This window comes from Heterocephalus glaber, unplaced genomic scaffold (genome assembly GCF_053883595.1).
Source record: "Heterocephalus glaber isolate CG9 unplaced genomic scaffold, H.glaber_assembly_v1.0 deba00000071, whole genome shotgun sequence".
NCBI lineage: Eukaryota > Metazoa > Chordata > Mammalia > Rodentia > Bathyergidae > Heterocephalus > Heterocephalus glaber.
This window is the reverse complement of record NW_028258137.1, coordinates 13,405,419-13,425,266: the sequence shown is the minus strand read 5'-3', so window position 1 is coordinate 13,425,266 and position 19,848 is coordinate 13,405,419. Positions and strand designations below refer to the sequence as shown.

Sequence of the window (19,848 nt, the reverse complement as noted above, 5' to 3'; positions counted from 1 at the left end):
AATATTGAAGTGTACAGCTTACAAACCAATAGAGGAAAAGTATGTATATAATAATAATAATAAATCAATACAAAAGAAGAGAAGAAAGACGATCAAAGAACAGGCAGGACAAAAAGCTTACAAAATGGAAAATATAAATCCAAATGTCAGTAATTATATTAAATGTAAAGGAATTAAATATTCTTATTCTCTACAGATTATATGACTAGATTAAAAACTAGCTATATGTGTTCAAAAGAGACATTAAAACATAAGGGTATGGAAAGTGTGACTATAGAGATAAAAATACTTCATATTTACAATAAAGAAAGCTGATGATGTATTATATTACATAACACATATTATAAAACAATATTTGAGATAAAGGTGAATACCTGATAAATTTAATTCAAATTCGATTCATTTGGAAGATACAAGAATTCTATTTGGGGCTGGGTTAGAGCACTTGCCTAGCACGCCTGAGGTGTAAATTTGATCCTCAGCCCTGAAAAAAGTATTGTTCTTATGCATTTGTTAATCTAGCCTCAAAATGCATAAAGAAAAATTAATAAGATGGACAAATTTACCACTCACAGTAACAAGTAGATAAAACAAAAAACATAAGGATAATGATTCAAATAATGTGATTTGAAAACTTAGAACAATGCACATAAGGTAATCTTTTTACTGATCAAAAGAGCTTTTTTGAATCCCAAAGCTCAGATTGTGGTCTGCGGATACTCTCCTGGGCGGAAGTTCTTATTTAGGAAAGCACAGATTGTATTTTCTCAGGAAGGCTTAAGGGGAGCAGCAGGTGGAAGGAAGAGGAAGTTCAGGTGGTCTTCCTGGTCAGAGCACTGTCTCCCTGGCAGGGGTGGTCATCTTGATCTTGGGGTGATTATAGATATCAGGGAAATGACAGGTAGACCGTGGCGTCTGGCCTTTTAGAGTGGAAGGGTTTCTTGCACCTGTCGGTGAGCCCTCTGCTGTAGCAGACAGGAGGTGTGGGCCTGCTGGAGGCCTCATGTGCTGCCAGTCGTGATGGGGAAGAGGAAGAGGGCTGGGCCGTGGTCCTGGGGGAGACTCCTCTGCTCCGGGGATCAGCTAGAGCTCTCATGGTGGAGGGCGTCTCCAGGAAGTCTCGGATGATTCCTGCTGCTCAGAGCGGCTTTGAGAGGCAATGCTTGTTGAGTTGTCTCTCCCTTGCTGTGTTTGTCTAAAATGTGCTTTGAATTGGAAATTACCAACTTCTGTGCCAGGAAGGACAGTTCCTATGTATTTTTGTTGAGAATGGGAGGACTGTGAATTCTGCAAGATCTTCCTTGTTTTTCTAAATATTTTTTCCAGGTCTTGGATTTTGATTAGTTTCTTTTTTTTCTTGTGGTACCAGGGATCGAACTCAGGACCTTGGGCTTTGATTATTTTCTTTTGGAGAAAAGATTTTGCTACTTTACTTCCTGTTAGTTGTCTTGCCAAATAACTCTGAGGACACCATGTGTGCTGAAAGCCCTCATTAAGACTGTACAGGTTTTTGATATCATTATGGTTTAGATCTAGAATGTCCCCTAAAAGGCTCATGTGTTCAGAGATTGGGTTTTTGAAAGGTGGTTGGATCATGGGGGTGCTATACTCATCAGTGGATTATTCCACTGAAGAGGCCATAGCTAAACGTGCTGTAGGAGGTGGGGTCTGGTGGGAAGAGTCGGTCGCCATGGGACATGGCTTAGAATGAATGATATATTTCCTTCCTTGACTCCTCCCTTCTCTCTCTGCTTCCTGGCCACCATGATATGAGCAGCTTTCATCCACTAGACCCTTCCACCATGCCCTTCCTGTCTTCGAGCCAGCCAGCTCTGAACTGCTGAATCCTTAAAAAGCCATGAGCCAAAATAAATCTCTCCCCATTTAAGTTGTGGGCATCCCATTTTTGTCCCACCAATGAGAAAGTGACTAAGAGTGGTGGCGAACCTATGGCATGGGTGCCGCAGCCAGCTGTTTGTTACTGAAAGCTCTAAAAGGTTCACCATCGCTGGACTAAGATAAACGTTGATTTTTCAGAAAACCATAGACCCTATGAAGTAAATAGTAATCTTTCAATATGCAGTTTTTCTTTTAGCCAGTGCTTCACTGGCACTTTCTCTCAGTGTCATTTGGAAGATTGCATCTTGCTAAGATAGAAAAATGAGGTTCAATCCTTCCCTTTTCCCTTTGACAGTCAAAAAGGGCATGATCTCACTGACAGCCTTTTTGTCCCTCCTTGCAGCCCCAAGAGTGGCCTGGGAGAAATAGCTTCAGTGTCTTCCTGCTGCAGCACCTAGGTTGCTAGGAGCCATGGCTTAGTAGCTTGGTTCAAAACCAGGATATCCCTCCTCCACACTGGGCCTCTCAGGCGCTACCTCTGTCTGAGAAGCAGCTGGAGAAACATTCCCAACAGGACACAGATCTGGGACAGGGAGCCTGCTGCTGTTATCCCCCAAATCTCCAAACCCAACAAGCCATGATCAACAGGACTGTGGATTATGGGGACATTGTGCCCCTTGGCTATGCCTATGTGTGGCATTCTGCATTTCTTTTGTGGGTAGCCAGGAAGATATGGGAATGCTGACTTCCAGGGTTGGTCCTCTGGACCTTGTGAGTTATACCCATAGCCCAAAACAGTTTGGGTGGCCACTGACTGGGAGCTGCCAGGACTGGGGCTACTGGGACCAGGGTCCCTGGGGAAGAAAGGAGGGGATAGCACAGGGGTAGGTGTGGGGTCCCATGCTAGGTGAGGTGGGGGCCACTGATGACTGGGTACAAGATCCCACTGAACCCTTCTCTGGCCTAAGGGAATTGGAGAGAACAGACTAAAGAGAGCAAAGGGCGCCAAGGCACCATCTTCCTAGGAGAGCTCTCCAGGTATGCTCTGGCTGTACCACCTGACCTTGGATCAGACCTTTCAAGCCACCCATTGGCAGGCTGTGCCCCATGCATTTCATGGTGGGTCAGTTGTGCTGCTTTGTGCTGCCTGTAGACCCTCCTGGGTGTAGAGGAGCCCACCCCATGATGGGCAGCCTGCTTCTCTCGGCCTGTCTCTTATAAGACTCCCTCTTTACCCTCACGTCCTTCCTCTGCCTTTCTCACCCAATCCCCAGCCCATCTGAACCCCACAACTCAGCTTACTTCAGAGAGATGCCCATGCTGACCTAGAAAAGTTACTTTTCTGCAGAATGGATGCCTGGAAGATTTGCTTTTGTCTATAGATGTGCTGTAGTTTGCAGTGTATTTTTTTCCCGTTTCCATTCCCTGAGTCTCAAAAGTATTGGTTGTGTTTTTGTATGATCAAAAGCATTGCTTTGGTGCCTTTATTTTTGAGGGTTGACTTGACTGGATATAAAATCCAAGGGTCAGGGTGATTTTTCTTGAGGGGCCTCCTAGTGTTAAATGCTGCTATGGCAAAGTTTGAGCACAGCCTGGTCCTCATTACCTCATTAGGGACTCCACACAGGCTGCTTGGTTTATTCTGTCTCTGTTTCAAAGTGCAGTGTCTATTTTTGGATGTATCTTGGTGTGGAGGCAGTGTAGGTTCTAAAGCCAGGTGGGCTGGGCTTAAAACCTTCTGAATCCATCCCTTATTAAATGTGTGGGATTGAGAATTTGATATCTCTGTGGCTTTACCTTTTCTTCATCCACAAAATGAGAATAATAATAGCAACTGAGCCTATAGGATTCAATAGGATGGGACCTGGGACATAGTAAGTGCTCAGTAACTAATAGATAAGCATTATTATCACCACCATAAAAGCAAATCTCACACAAATAACTTATCAAAAATTATTACATAATCCCAATAGCAAGGGTATCAGCCAAGGAAAAAATCAGGTTTCTTTTAGTCTTGCTAGTAATGACTTGTATGGGAAGAAGAAATCTGGGATAAAGTTGTTTTAGGCCACAATCATCAGTTTTACAGCTGTACAGAGGTGTGGCTTCTTTGTCAGGTACTTGAACGGTGAAACCTGTGTCATAACGACTTGGAGTTAATGTGTAGCAATGCTAGATCTCAGTGATAAACCTAAATGTGCAGGCACAAAGTTCTACATTTTTTCATTTGAGGCATTTTTCTTTTTCACTAATTCATATTCCACGTTAATTCTTCCCAGTGTATACTCTTTTTTTAAAAAGAGGCATAATGGGCCAGGGATTTAGCTCAGTGGTTCTGGTGCCTGCCTCACAAATGCAAGGTCCCGAGTTCGATCCCCGGTACCAAAAATAAATAAATAAATAAAATAAAAAGGGGCATATTGAGACATGTGACAGTTAATTTTGATTGTCGAGTTGACTGGATTGAGACATGTCTCAGAAATTAGTAAGACACTTCTTTTTTTTTTTGGTACCAGGGGATCGGACTTGGGTCCTTGTGCTTCTGAGGCAAGTGGCGGAACCACTGAGCTAAATCCCCAGCTCCAGTAAAAACACTTCTGAGTGTGTCAGCGAAGGTGTTTCTGAGATTGCTAGCATGTAGGCCAGCCAGCAAACCATGAAGAGCCATCCTGATTATGACGGCCGGCCACCATCCAATAGGTTTCCAACCCAGATGGAACAAAAAAGGGAAGAAGGAGGAAGTTGGCCTGCACTCACAAGCTCTGCTTGAGCTGGTGCATTTTTCTGCTGCCCCTGTCTCTGGATATCCACCAGACTCCAGCTTCTTTGGCCTTTTAACACAGATTCACATCAGCAACTCTCTAGACCTTCGGCCTCAGCCTGGCACTGCATCCATAGATCCCCCTGTTCTAAGGCTTCCAGCTTCTTGGGCTGAGCAGCTACTGGGTCCTCTGGCTCTTTCCCATGCAGGCAGCCATTGAGGACTATTCAGCCTCTTCTCCTGTGCTCTGCTTCTACTGTGTCATGAGCTGAGCAGCTTTCCTACACCACACCCTTCTTCCACAATGTCTGCCTTGGAGAAAAGTGACTACAAACTAAAACCTCCTAAACCACAAGTCAAAATAAATCTTTTCTCATTTGAGTTGTGTGCCAGGTATTTTGTTCCAGCAATGGAAATCTGACCAACATAAGACAAATCGAGTACAGTTCAGTAGTTTTAGTATATTCATAGTGTAATGCAATGTCACTGAGACAGAGAAGTGCCTGGCTCTCTCATTTTTCCTTGCCAGCTGGAGGGGGATGCAGCTTAGCCAGTGGCTGTCTGCCCCCCCTCTTGGTCCCTTTTCTCCCCCTTGCACCCCTATGGACTGGAATAGTTTGCTTTAATGTCCTCCTTGGCTATCAAACTACCATTCTCCACTCCAACATGAGTGCAGCTAGGCAGTGTGGTGCCTCTCCTCGGCCTCGGGACACTTTAGCCAATACTGCCGCAGTTTTGAGAACACAGAGGGCACCCTGGAAGATTAGGAAGGAAGACATCTGGGCCCCTTAGTTGCTTACCTAACATTTACAGCAAGCCTTCCAGAAGACTGAATCGGGCCTGCAAGCTGCACTTCCTAGGCACTTGTGGGGTTTTAGTCTAGGAAGGCTCCTCCCTTGTAGTGCAGCACTGGCCCTATTAAAGATTTGCTTTGGTGTTCCTGTGAACTTGCCTGTGATCATTTATTTCTAGGCTAGTGTGGGCTCCGAAAGTCCTATAAATCTACTTAGGATTTTTATCCTGAGCAGTGTGGAGAGAATGAATAAACACTCAGAACTGTTAACGTCAAAGAGCTCCACAGACCAGCAGCCAACAGAGCCAGGGGCAGAGACACAGAGCCAGGGGCAGAGACACAGCACCCAGTAGAGTTGACCTATGGTATACACCACAAGCTGGCACTGGGTGGTGACAGCCAAAGTTGGCAGTGATCAATAGGTGGCTGTGTCAGCTGTTGGCATCCAGCATTATCTGGTGTTATCTGGTGACATCAGGACTGTGAGAAGAGCTGCACTTTGCTGAATTACCACTTCCATTTCCATCTGAGTTGAGCAAAAGAACCCTAGGCTGATTGGCAACATCACCACGATCAATTTTTAAACATTTCGTCATCCCCAGAAGAAATCTCATAGGAATTAGCAGTCACTTCTCATTACAATCCCTCTACTCCTTGGCAACCACAAATGCATAAATCCTGTCTCTATAGGTTTGGCCATTCTAGACATTTAATATAAACTAAATCATACAATATGCAGTCTTCTGTAACTGGCTTCTTTCACTCTACATGATGCTTTCAAGATTTATTCAGATAGTGGTATGTATCATACTTCATTATTTTTAGAGACAAATAATATTCTATGGTATTGTTATACTACTATGAAGTCATTTAAAAATAATCAGATACTAAAATAAAATATTAAAAATTAGAATAAATAAAACAAAACAAAGCCATCAAGAGGCAAGAGATGAGAAAGTATAGACAAAACAAGCCTGGTAATAGTAATAGATTGGTAACAGTTGAAGCTAAGTGACAGGTAATAGAGATTTATTATTCTACCCTTTCTTTGGCATAGGCTCGAAATGTTTTATAATAAACTTTTAAAAAAATTATTTAAAAATTAAAGCACTATCTTTCTTCCTTTTTGTTCTTTGTCGGTTTATGATACTTGTGTAGTTATTACAGAGCATGTGTTCAGGTGAATATAAAAACAAGCCCATTCTATTTTCCTGTGCCCTTGAGTCTGTAGATGTAATGTCATTAAAATTATTATCTTTTTAAAGTATTTACTAAAGTCTTGTGTAATTTAAAAAAATTAAGTTTTGTAAGTACCTGTTTATAGCACATAATGATTACATTTGGAATATGTACATAACATACCTTAATTTTTTTTACTTCCCCTTTCCCTCCTCCTCCCTTCCTTCACTCCATCTTTAGCTCTCTTCCCCATCTGTAAAAGATTTATCTCCCTGCTTCTTATTATCTATCTTATTATTTATTTTTCAACCTTGACATTTTCATAGGAGATTTCTATCAAAACTTCATGGAACAGATAGCTCCAATGATCTATTTATTACTTGTTCTAGATGATTGAAAATAATAAAGATGGAAAAAAAAAATAATAAACTTCCTAACTTTAATGAGGCAAGAATAACATTGTTACCTAAACCTGACAACAATAGTACAACAGGAAAACTAAAAGTCAATGTAAATTATGAGTATCAATGCAAAATACCAATAAAATATTATTAATCCAACACCATATTAAGAAAATAATATACCAGGACTAAGTGGAATATTCCAGGGATGTAATATTGGATCAATGTTAGGAAATATTTTAATAAGGAACTCCATATTTAAAATCAAATTTTCAATAAAATTTAATACCTATTCCTGATTTTTAAAAATTAAAGAAAATTAGAATTGGTCAATACCTTCTTATTGACAGATTATCTATCTATCTATCTATCAATCATCTCTTAAAGATCTCTTCCCTTACTTTATAGGAAAATACTACAGACATAAGAAATTTCCAGTAAGATCAGGAACAAGCAAGCATGTCCATTAAATCCGCTAATATTTATCATTGTACTAGCCATGTTAGCCAATGCAATTAGACTAGAGAAATAAGAATCTTAAGAACTGGTAAAGAAGAAGTAAAACTCTTTCCACTAGCAAATAGCAAATAAATGTAGTTGTATAACTAGAACTCTAGAGATTCAAATGTACTGATACACTAGCAGGGTATAAAATTCACATACAGAAGCCAATATCCTTTATATACACAAAAAATATTTAGAGGACATAAGGAAGAAAACCCTACACATAATAGCAAAAATTTTAAATATTTAGGAATAAACAATAAGAAATGTGCAAAATCTGCTGAATTTGGTGATGCATACTTGTAATCTCAGATGCCGGGAAGGGTGAACTAGGAAGATTGCAAGTTGGATACCAACCTGGGTAACTTAGTGAGACTCTGTCTTAAAAAAAAAAAAAAGAAAAAGGATGCATCCATAACACTTTTCAGTTTGGTCTCAGAGGGTGGGTTTAGGGCTGAATTATGTTTGCTCTAGTTGTAGACCCTATAAGATTTGGATATTCCTTCATGTTTGATTGGATTTACAGTGGCTGTGGCAGTGTGCAACAGTTTTTAGGATTATACAAGAAAACTGGTAAATTGGTATTTTTTGGATTGGATAATGCAGGAAAAATAACATTGCTAAAAGATGACAGACTTGGACAACATGTCCCAACATTACATCCCACTTCAGAATTGACTATTGCATACTTTTTACAACTTTTGATCTGGGTGGATATGTTCAAGCCCGAAGAGTATGGGAAAAACTATCTTTCTGATAGTAATGGCTTTGTATTTCTGGTGGATTATGCAGACTATGAAAGGGTATTAGGATCAATGTGCCTATCCTCATTTGCTCATGTGCCTATACTGGTTTTGGGAATGTGGTGGACAGACCTGAGGTTGACAGATGATTGGTTCATATGGTCAGATGTCAGGAAAGGGCCACCTGTCACTGACAGCCTTAGGTACCTGGGCATTAGAAGTTTTCATGTGCAGTCTGCTCAAAAGACAAGGTTATATCCGGCATGGTGGTACATGTCTATAATCCCAACCCTCTGGGAGGCTGAGGGGAGGATTACAAGTTCAAACCCAGTTTGGGCAACTTAGTGAGTTAGCAAGACCCTAAAGGGGAGGGGAATGCAAAAAAAAAAAAAAAAGAAAGAAAGAAAAGAAAAGAAAAAAAAGATGAGGTTATGGACAGGGCTTCTGCTGGATAGTGTGCAGTACATTAATAACACCAACCTGGGTTGGTTCCAGGTCTCAGCATTCAGGCTTTCTCAGAGGTTGATCATTCTGCAAGCATAGTTTGAATTTAGTAGCCTTTTGTTGGTCTTAAGTAGATTTTTTTTTTTTTTGGTACTGGGGATTGAACTTGGGTCAGTGCGCTTGTGAGGCAGGCAGCAGAACCATTGAGCTAAATCCCCAGCCCCGAAAGTACATAGTTTTAAAGTATTAATGGGATATCAACTTAATTTGAGAATTGAAACTGAATAAATCACAATGTTAGCTTTCTAATTCGATATATTTTTACAGTTTACAATCTGACATTTCCCCCAGCACCATTTATGAAGAACAACTTTCCAGAAGTACATTTGAAACACATTTTAACAACATCAAAGTCCAAATATAAATCATATTTAAGTGCTCATTATGTTAAATTTTCCTGTACTTTTTTTGGAACCAGTTTTCAAATTTTAGATTACATGCCCAGTTATCTTATGTGGGCAATTAATAATTAGATTATCAGTGATTGCATGATGCCTTACAGTTTACAACAATAATTTTCCTTATGCAAATGTCACACAATAAAACAAATTCTAATATTTGTCCAAAAAACTAAAAAAGCACTGAGGATATAGCTCAGTTGTGAAGTGCTTGCCTAGCATTTGTGATGCCTCAGGTTCAATCCCCAGAACTACCCCAAACAAAAAAAACCAACACAACACAAAGCAACAAACAACAACAAAAACCAAATACAATAGAAATGTGCAAAATCTATAAAAGGAAAGTTTATAACACTTCCAGGAGACAGAAAATAGGCAAAGAGGGAAAATATTCCGTGTGGTATCACAGTTCAACATCATGCAGATGGCAATTCTCCCCAACTTAAATTATAAATTTAATACACTATAAAAATACAAACAGCTTTGTTTCAATGGAGATGATCAATGGATATGGGAAATAAACATGGTAAATAGCCAGGGAAAAGCTACAACAAAAGGTGGGGAACCCTAACCCTGCCAGACAAGGTATAAATTTCAACAAGCTATAAATCCAAGTGAGACCCTGGAACATGCAAAGACATTGATGAGCAACTGGATAAATGTGAATAAAGTCTGTAGATTACTGTATCACTGTAAAATTTCTGGTTTTGATCACTGCGTTAATGGTTTTGATCATAGCGTTGGGGAAGTTGGGTGAGAGTATATGGTAACTTTATTATTTTCACAACTATTATGTAAATCTGAAAATTACTTTGAAAGGAAAAATAAAAATTAAATACAAATGAATAAAAATAGAAGCTCTCTGCCCTTTTTCCAGAGATTCTCTTTTGGTAAACCTTGGAAATGGGCTGCAGGACAGTGCTTTTCATAATCTTTCTAGATGTTTCTAGTATTGGAGTTTGAATTTCCCTGACCTTCAACAGCTCTGTCATTCATTTATGCAAGTCAACACATGTTGGTGGACACAAAATTAATAAAAGCATGCCACTGTAATGTGGGATGGGGGCTAGGTTGTGATTGAGCAATTTTATAGTTTCTTTGTCAGGCTGGGTGTGGTGATGCATGCCTGTAATTCAAGTTTGAGCAGTGTGAACAACTTAGTGAATTAATGAGACCATGTCTCAAAAGAATAAAAAAGCTCAGTGCACAGGCCTTGGGTTCAATCCCCAATACTGGAAAAAAAGGTTTCTATGTCATTAAAATGTTTTTAAAAAGCAAATGCTCCCTATGAATCAGACACTGTTTAACTAAATCCCCAAATGTATGAAGTCAGATTTTTTGTGTGTGTGCTAGTTACAGTGGTCAGGGTTGTGGGGATGAAAAGTAAGGACACAGTTCCTGCCCCCAAGGAGTTTATGCTTCACTGGGAAAGATATACACTGGAAACTAACTGTAGGGAGGGACAGAGCACAGTTAAAATTCAAAGGGGGGTTTGACCTGAGCTTACTGGTGGAGGAGGTAAGTGGTTGGTTTTGGAATGTTGGGGAGTGAACAATCTAAGGCAGTTGGGAGTTGGTTGAGCAGAAAGGACTGTGGGGGAAGTGAGGAGACAGTTGGAGAGAGAAGGGTTAGGGATGAGAAAGCATAGTGGAGCTCGGAGGGGGCACTGGCTTCAGAAGGATGTAAGTGCTGTGTCTATAGTGTTTGGGCCTTTGAGGGGCACTGCGGATGGATCTTTGTTCTCCAGGATCCCACAGGCCAGGGTGTGAGCCACAGGGCCACTATGAATTGAACTAGATGTCTGGACAGGATGAATTTAGTCCCCTAATGGAGAGACTAGGGAGGAGCTGCCTGAGGCTCAGGCTGTACTTAAGGGCCAGAAGTTGGGTGTGGTTGAGTTTCAGGGAAAGATAGACATCCATGGGATGTAGCCCACTGGTGTTTGGAAACATGGGTTTGCTGGTCAAAGGAGAAGACGCAAAAGAAAAAATTGAGATTTCCCCCAGAAATGTCTGAGGATGACTTTGGAGGGAGAAAGTGTAGCTGGAGGGTCATGAAATTGCCAGGCAGAGTCCTGGGCAGTGTCGTATTGGAGGTCACCGAAGCAGAGGGGTGCTGGAGCCAGTCATCTGATTCAAATTCCTGTTGTGCTCAAGTGTGAGTTCTATCCTTGTGTTTTCTCTCCTTAAATTGGAGGACAAATAAAACATGTCAAACCATTATTGTAGGATTAGGTGGGGTCGTAATATATGAAAAATAATATGTAATAGCAATACTGTTATTAATTAGGATCAATACGAGATCAAAGGAGCAACTCAAGGGGCTACCAAGAATACCACAGTGGTGCAAAGTCATTGAAACCCTGGCTGACTTGAAAGAGAAGTCACAGTGACATTGAAAACCAGCCAGGTAAGTCACGTGTATCATTGTAGACAATTCTCATTGTAACCTTAGGAGGGAATTTCTATTATCATGTAACAAGATCAAGGTCAAAAAAGTATGACTTGTGTTTTCTGTTCTGATCTGGATCTTGGGTCTAAATGGCCCTTGTTTTAAAGTCTTGTCTTGCTTAGAGATGGTTGTTAGCAGAGCGCTTTCCAAGGGCTAAAGCTCTGCCAATCTGGGCAAAGCTCTGGTGAGTTAAAGATGAACGAGCCCTGAGCCATATCCTCAGCGAGCTCCTGGAGTCGGGGCTCTTGCAGGCTCTTCCTCTGTCGTGCCTTGTCTAATACAGCACAACCTCTGAAGGTCTTTCCGAGGCCCAGATTCCTCTCTAGCTTAAAGACTTTCTGTGAATCCCTGTGGCCTCCAGCCCAGTTATGAATCAGCTCCACCTGGATAAAAGTTCTCTGCCTGATTTTGGAGCCTTGTACGTGCTCTGAACCTCCATCCATCCCAGCTTCCAGCTTTATCTCCCACTGGTGCCCAAGCCTTACAGGGTGACTTGGTCAGGCAGATCCCTTACCTGCTCTATAAATGCCCTTCATTCATCTTGTTCTTTTGGTCCAAAATGTGGCCCCTTCCTCCACCAGCCAGGAAGCTCTACCCCACCCTCTTCCTATACTAGCCCTGCCCACAGGAAGTCTTCCTAGGCTACATATCCATGCTGATCCTCTTCTTCCTCCTGTCTCTATTTTTCAGGATTTAGAGGTGATCCCCAGCATGGCCCCGGGTGAGAAGCTGTGCTAGCTAGTCCCACGTGGGCCTGTCCTGAATTATTCATGGACACAGAAGCTCCTTGAGCTCGGCACAATAGCGCCACCACCCCTCGGAAGTCCCAAGACCCTGCTAAGCTCCTGCTGGCATCCTGTGCCCAGGCCCGGCTCTTGAGTTGGAAGAGCAATGTGCTTCGGGGAAGGAGCGTTGGAGTCAGGGTCTCGAGGTCTATGCTAACCCACTGATGGGACACATGGGGCAATGCCCCTGAGCAATGGATTCTTCTCTCTGGGCTCCCACGTGTCTATAAACTGTAGAAATGCCATTGGGCCAGATTTTCCCAAGTGCCCTTTTGGTACCTAGGACCAAAAGATGTTCAGACCTTAATGGGCACATGAATTCCCTGCAGCTTCTGGTAAATATGGGTTCTGATTTAGAAGGTTTGGGGGTGCTGTTCCTGAGACCTCCCAACTGACTTCCCACGGGTGTCCCTGAACCAGGCATGGCATTACACAGAATCTAGTCTGATGTTTCTGGGCCGAATACTACAAAGGTCTGAGAAGTGCTTCCCTCCTCCAGTTTCTTCTCAGGCCCCTTAAATCCCATCTTATGGGCTCATAATTTAAAACGAATTCGTGGTTTCAGGTGAGGTGGTTGTCTCCACTGCCCCCTTGTGGCCATTTTGTGCTCTCTCCATGGGATTTCAAACAAATTTCTTGCTAGAGACTGCAGAATTAGAACAATAAAGGAAATAATACTGCTGCCTACAGTAAACAGGGCTTCTCAGGGACCCCAGGACCCACCCTTCCATAAGACAGCCCCCCCGGCACTGGTGCTGGGTACAATCCTTTAAACAAAGGTCTCTGTTCCAGGGTCCTAGGGGTAGCCCAAATGAATGGAAAAGCTTTAGGTCTGCCAAGTGCAGGGGCAATCCAGGAAGAGGGACATCGAAGGAGCAGCTGAGACTGCCAAGCCAACCCATTGGTCAGAGCTGGACGGGTGCTCAGAGGGGCCATATATAGGGCTGGACATATCTGTGTTTGGATTTTGAATGACCCCTCATACCAACTCCACAGGAAAGTGGATGGGTTCCTGTTCACTGGCTGGGCTGGGGTGGCTGTTGGAAGCCCTGGACACTAAGTGCTTTTTTGCAGGTGAGTGGGAGATTCAGGGTGGCAGCTCACCCCCTGGGAACCTCCTCATTCTCCATTTCAACTCCTGTTTCCCTGAAGCTGAGAGTGCGTTCATCCTCAGGAAGACCACCCTTGGGAAGCTCCCTGGGGCCTGTTGTTAGCTGGGCACTGCTTGCTCACTCCTCAGGGAGGAGGACTTCCGCTCAGAAGGGGAGAGGCCAGACCTGAGGGCTGGGGAGGCAGCCCGGAGAGCAGGGGTCCTCAGCTCCCAGCAGCCATGGCGGCAGCGCTTCCTATCCCCCAACCTGGTTGACTGCAGACACCACAGTGGGACAGAGACAACTTTTGCCTTGGAAGTCTTCTATAAACACGCATTTTTTTGTTTGTTTGTTTGTTTTTTGAGGCAGGGTCTCCCTTTGTAGTTCAGGCCGGCCCTGAACTCACTATGTAGCCCAGGCTGGCCTCGAACTTGCAGCAATCCTCCTGCCTCAGCCTCCCGAATGCTGGGATTACAGGCGTGTGCCACCACACCCGGCTTAAAAACACACTTTTAATTGTGTCCCCAGCCTGCTCCAACCTCGACCTCATCATGGTCAGAATGTCCAACCTCCCCATCCTGATCATTCCTTCTGTGCACAGTTCCAACTACAGTCCTGAGACACCTGCTCCAAGCATGTGTTCTTTAGTCCTCTTTCCCAACCACTCAAGCAAATCCAAAGCCATTGCCTATGGGGCTCGTCCCTCCACCTCCTCTTGCAGCAATGGCACAGGGTGACATGCTCCTGCCCCTGAACCCACTGTGCATCTTCTCCAGGCACAATCCCTTTGCACTTTTTCTTTTCCCCAAGGACAATTGCTCTGTCCTAGGGGCAAAGGGTGGTTTAGACTTTGCTGAGTCTCCCACAGCTGGTTTGTAAGAGGCATTTTTTTCATGTGTTGAGTTCTCAAGTGTCCCACTGTGGGCAGGCTTGAACATAGAAACCAAATGTTCACCGGCAGGGTCAAGGTGTGAGTGCTGGAGGCACCATAGGAATCTCACCCACCAGATGAGGACATGGCCAGAGGGGGTGGTCTTGTGGGGGGAGATGGGCAAATTCCTGAGGTGAAGAGGGCCTGTGACTCATGTGAGTTAACATGAGGAAGGGAGGAAGAGGACATAGTTGAGTCGGGGGGAAATAAGGAGGCTGCCTTATTGCTTTTTTCTTATTTTCACTGGCTGCCTTTCTTCCCCCCAGAAATGGCTTTTCCCCTCTGCCACATCTGCCTGTTTTCTCTTCACAGTTTGGCTCAAATCTCTTCTCCACTCTTAGGGCCCCTCTGATAGATTTCCTTGGTCTTCGGTCCTGTGTCCCCAGCCCAGCCTGCTGCCCTCATCTTGGTAAAATCTTTGGACCCCCCCAGTTCTTTGGTCATCTGCCTCCCTCAGGAAACCCCACAGGGGCCTGAAAAGTGTCTGGTCATTTCTGGTTCCCAAACTCAGGTCCCAGTGGCCAGCACGCAGACAGCCACGGAGAGCTGAGGCCGAGTGCTCTGTGTACTTCCAGGCTGCAGTAAGAAGGAAAAGTGCTTTGCAAATGGCAGGCATGATTTCTCCATCAGTCGGGATCCTGGGGATTCCCAAGGAGTGGTAGAGAGTGAAGGAGAAACTGCCAAGGAGGCAGCCCCAACCCCAACCCCAAGCAAGCCCTTTAGACACCAACTAGGATTTGTGTTACTCAGGAATTAGCCAGCAGGGGGCACTCTGGCCCCACCTGGCATTCTTGTGTTGGTTTCCAAGTCTCCATTTTGCCCAGAGCCGGGGGCCCTGGTGGTGGACCCCTCCCCTGCCGAATTACAGGGGTGTGGAGACCCCCACTCTCATAACCCATTGTCTGTGGGATGGAGTAGGAAAGTTCTAAAGATTCAAAGTGGCCTGGGCCATGGGCACAGGTCTAGTTCCCGTCTTGCTCCCAACCAGCTGAGTGATCTTTTTGTTTTTGCCAGCACTGGGGATTGAACCCCAAGCCTTCACACTGAGCTACATTCCCAGCCTTTTTTACATTTTTCATTTTGAGACAGAGTCTCACTGAGTTGCTAAGTTGCCCAGGCTGGGCTTAAACTTTCCTCCTGCCTCAGCCTCCCAGTGCGCTGGGGTTACAGGCATGCAGCACCATGCCTGGCCCAGCTGTGTGACATTAATACATTTACCTCCCCCTCTATCCCTTCTTCTCCCTCTCAAATGGTGGAGTTTGGCCCTTGCAGTGTGTTCTGGGATATACAGACCCCAATCACTGTGGTGCTGCTGTCCAGATGACGGGCAGTTGGGCCCATGCTCTGGGGGCTCACATGGCCCTCAGGCCCTAGTCCTAAGCTGGGCACTTCCCATCCCCTTCCAAAAGCCACTGGCACACAATGGGAGGGAAGAGGTATCCAGGCCAGGAAGGATGCCGACCCTCCTAAGGAACACCCAAAGAGGGCCCAGGAATGGGCAGATGATGTCTTTTCTTCTAGTTGCCAAAATGCCCCAGACAGCATGCCCGGTTGGTTCTGGTGACATAACTGTCCCCTAACAGTAAGAAATCCCTAGAGAAAGAATGCACATCAGACACCAGGAGAGGACTTGTCCGGGGAAGGAGGCGATGAGAGGAATAGCAAAGGTGTGCTGGGGGAAGAAGCTTGGCTTTAGAACAAAGTTTTACTCATTGAAATAATTGGCCTGGCAAACGGGTGACACCTATCAAATCCCATTGGCTGTTGTTTTCAGACACAAAAATTGCTACATTTGCACATGTGTATCTGCAAACTGTAAGAAAAATGCACCTCTGAACACAGCAGTTTGGTTGAATGTGGTTCGTTAATTGTCACAGGCCTCCGCAGATGTGATGGTGTCATGCCAGGCTATTTTCCCAAGGCCAGAGGAGGATCAAGTGCTGGCTCCTGCATGGCATGGCTGCTGGCCGGCCTGGCCCACGAGCAGTCACTTGTCATGAAACAAAAGCACAGAGAGGCCAAGGGGAACAAGAAGAGCTCTGAAGGAGGGAAATCACAGAAACCTCGGGGCTTCGCTGTTACTCTTACTTCTTTCATTTTCAGATGATGGCAGACAGCTGTCTTCTCAGGGACACAGAGAGGAGCCTGGCAGGCCCTGAGTGAGCAGGTTGACATGTGATGGTAAACGCACAGGGCGTGGGTCTTGGAGCAGTTCTGCTGGCGCCATGAATCAAGCTTCTGTGTGCTGCTTCCGCTCCTTGGTGTGCATGGCTGGAGAGGACCAGGAGGAGACAGAGGATGAGGTCTCCCACCAGGAGCTGTGAGCCTCCAGGGCTGGGCCTGGGGACACCTGTTCCTGAGAGAGATTGGGGGCAGTGACTGGCTTCTGGGAAGTGCCTGGGATCTGCAGGACACCACCTTGGCCCTGGCCTGGAGGCGTCCACATCCTTGTGCACATCCACATCCGGGTCTGCCTCCAGGGGCAGCAGTGGGGAGCGCTGGCTGGGGTCTCCAGGGACGTCTTTTGGCTCAGCCTCTGTGCTTCCTGTGTGAGCCACGTGGAAAACCACTGGGTCAGAGCATTCCTGGGGTGGCCAGGGTCCCACTGCAGGTTCCTGGAATGGTCTCTGAACCCAGAGAGCCAGGGTGTTCCTGTGGCCTCGACACATGCTAGCTGTGTCACATAGGAAGAGTTGTCTAATCCACCCTGTGGCCCAGTCTGAGATCACAACAGTCCCAACTTGATTGGATGGCTGTGCGATTTAAATGGCGTGATGTGTGTGAACAGTTCTTTTGAACAGGGTTCCTTTTATTTATAAAAATATGGAAAAGCAGTTGGGCTAATCCCTAAAGAGGACACGACCTCAATATCCCTGAGTGTCTTCAGATTGAGAGGTGTTGATGAGTGGACATGAGGGATTCATGAACTCTCTCAAACCCGAAGTCTCCATATTTACAACCATAGTAAATGCATTGCTCCCCCTGCCCCCCGGGATGGGACCTGTAACTTAGCTAGGATGCTAAGAGGGCTGATAACTCCAAGTGGATACCCAGGGATCTCAAATGTCTGTATTCTAGACCACAGTTGCTTAGTCTTGGCAATGTTGAAATTTGGGGCCAAATGATATTTTGTCATGTGTGTGGGGCTTTCCTGTGTCTCGTTGGGTGAGCGGCAGCATCCCTGGGTCTACTCCCTAGATGCCAGCAGCACTTCCCCACCCTACCCCTGCCCTGTGTTTAACAATGAGAATTGTCTCCAGACCTTACTAAATGTCCCCAGAGAGGGAGAGTGGGACAAAAATCATCCCAGACGGAGAACTGCTGGCTCGCCATGTTCCCTGTGGGGTGGGCCTTCTGGAAGTGGTTGTAGCCTGCTGTGGCAAAATGTAACAACCTCTCTTTTTCTGAGCCCTGCTAATCTCTGCCTACTTCTGTCCACTGATCGGAGGACCCAGAGAGAGTCCTGGGAAAGCACTACAGACTTTCCAAACTCCAGCCCTGTTTGAAATAAAGCAGTGGTTTTCACACCTGGCTGGGGAGCCAAGTCACACGGAACAGTTCTTATTACTCAAACTTCAAGTTGTTTTTTTCCCCCACAGCATTAAATGCAACATAGATTTTATACACCTTAAACTGTCAGGTAAAAGATGAGCTGCAGTGAAAATGGAACAAGGAATTCCAATGAAACAAGATCTTGAGGTGACTGTCTTTGTTTCGAGATAGACCCAAGAGTTAGTGAATCCTTGCTCAGGAAGACACCAGAGAAGGCTCCTATGGACAGCGCTTGGCAGGAAACAAAGTGGGGAGAAGAGGTGGAAGCACTTGAGGTGCTCCCTATTTAAGTGGTGGTTTGAGTGCACTCTGAGAAAAGGGCCGGCCAAACTCCTTTTGGGGCCCTTATATTGGTTTTTGATGCTTTTTATTATGTTGAATTATCCTCCCTAGACGAGTCAGGGTCTGCTCTTCTCTTGTGTGGCTTCTTATACATCAGTGCTGTCATCTCCCCAGTAATCCCATCTCTGGGATGTGCTGGTGTTCAGGATCAAAGCGTGCTCCTCCATTCCTGGAAGCTTTTTGCCTAATCTCCTTGGGGAGCTTACTTTAGTGCAGGCCTGCAGTGGTGGGTTTACAGCACAGTAGCTTCTCCCTGCCTCTGATACATGGGGCAGAGCAATGGAATAAAGCCTTGGAAATGTGGTTGGTGCAACAAAAGCTCCTCTGGGTCTTAGCATAAGGGAACCAGGTATGAGCTTTTGCCTTGAGTCGGTCAAAGACCACAGGTGTAAACTAAGAGCATGCAATTGAGTTCTCAGGGGTGTATTTCACTACTGAGTATGGTCATGCGGGCCTCCTTTTTGATTTTGTGGATGTGGGCCATCATTTACACAACTGACCCTGTGATTGACACTGAGGATTCTACCCAGTGTCTTGCAATAGTGTGACCATGTCACAACGAATGTAGCACACATAGATGTATTGGGGTGGGTAAGGCGCATGTACTCCAGCAGTGCTGCTGGCTGCTCTATATGTTGAAGGGGCTGTCTGCAGAGCAAGCGCGGCTGTCACCGTGGAACTCTTTGTACGATGATCACATGCATACTGCAGGTCATCACAGATGTGTGGTATCGGAGTCTGACTTTCTATTTGAATGTGATAATCCGCAGAGCTGAGGTATCGGGCTTGGAAGTCACTGTACATGGCTCTTCTGGGAAAACATTTCTTAAAACTGGGCATACTGCACAGAGCATTGCTGTGGTACAAACCTTCAGTAACAGTGTGCAGCCCTCTCGCACTGTGCTTGAGAACATCCTTCTCTCTTCTGGTGCAGCCCCAAGCCCATGATTCTCTCTTAGAAGAGCCAAGGATGGATGCTGAGGACCAGAGGAAGCTGATGTTTGGACTGACCTGAGATTTTGCCCCCTTCAGGAGCTGCACTGCTTCCTCTTTGACACTCTGGCATAGTGGTTTTTATGCACTTTATCTGCAGAAGCAAAGAGTTTCAGCAAAGCACAGGGAAGAGGTCACGAGAGGCCTCAGGTGAGCCCCAGACAAGGTGTGGCGCTTCCTCAGCAGTGCTGTCCTCTGTCCATGCTCAGCACTCCAGTGAGGGGGACTCATTGCTGTGGTCAGAAGAAACAGCTTGGGCGGGGGGTAGTCTGTATGCTGGTCAAAACACTTTGTTTTTTTAATAACAAACCTCAGGCCATGGTTCGCATGTATCATCTTGGGTAAACAGATGTTCTTATTTAGGAAAGCACAGATTGTGTCTTCTCAGGACAGTTTGAAGGGAGCAGTGGGTGGAAGCAAGGGAGGTGCAGGAAGTCCTCCTGTCGGGGTGATGGTCTTTCTGGTGAGGACAGCCATATGGGTCTTGATCACAAGACTTGCGGAAATGTAGATGGGTAGCCTGTGGCATCTAGCTTTTCGGAGGAGAAGAGTTTCTTGTACCTGTTGGTGGGCTCCCTGCT

At 45.1% G+C, this 19,848-nt stretch overlaps 1 long non-coding RNA gene and 1 pseudogene across 1 annotated transcript; both read left to right on the top strand.

Moving 5' to 3' along the window:
- The first annotated feature begins 7,983 nt into the window (after nt 1-7,983).
- On the top strand, nt 7,984-8,746 carry LOC101721211 (small COPII coat GTPase SAR1B pseudogene; annotated as a pseudogene).
- A 1,841-nt stretch (nt 8,747-10,587) lies between these two features.
- On the top strand, nt 10,588-17,911 carry LOC110348770 (uncharacterized). The gene is made up of 3 exons (XR_002394303.2): nt 10,588-10,804; nt 11,412-11,531; nt 16,484-17,911. It is a non-coding gene; the product is annotated as an uncharacterized LOC110348770 (long non-coding RNA).
- Nucleotides 17,912-19,848: the final 1,937 nt, after the last annotated feature.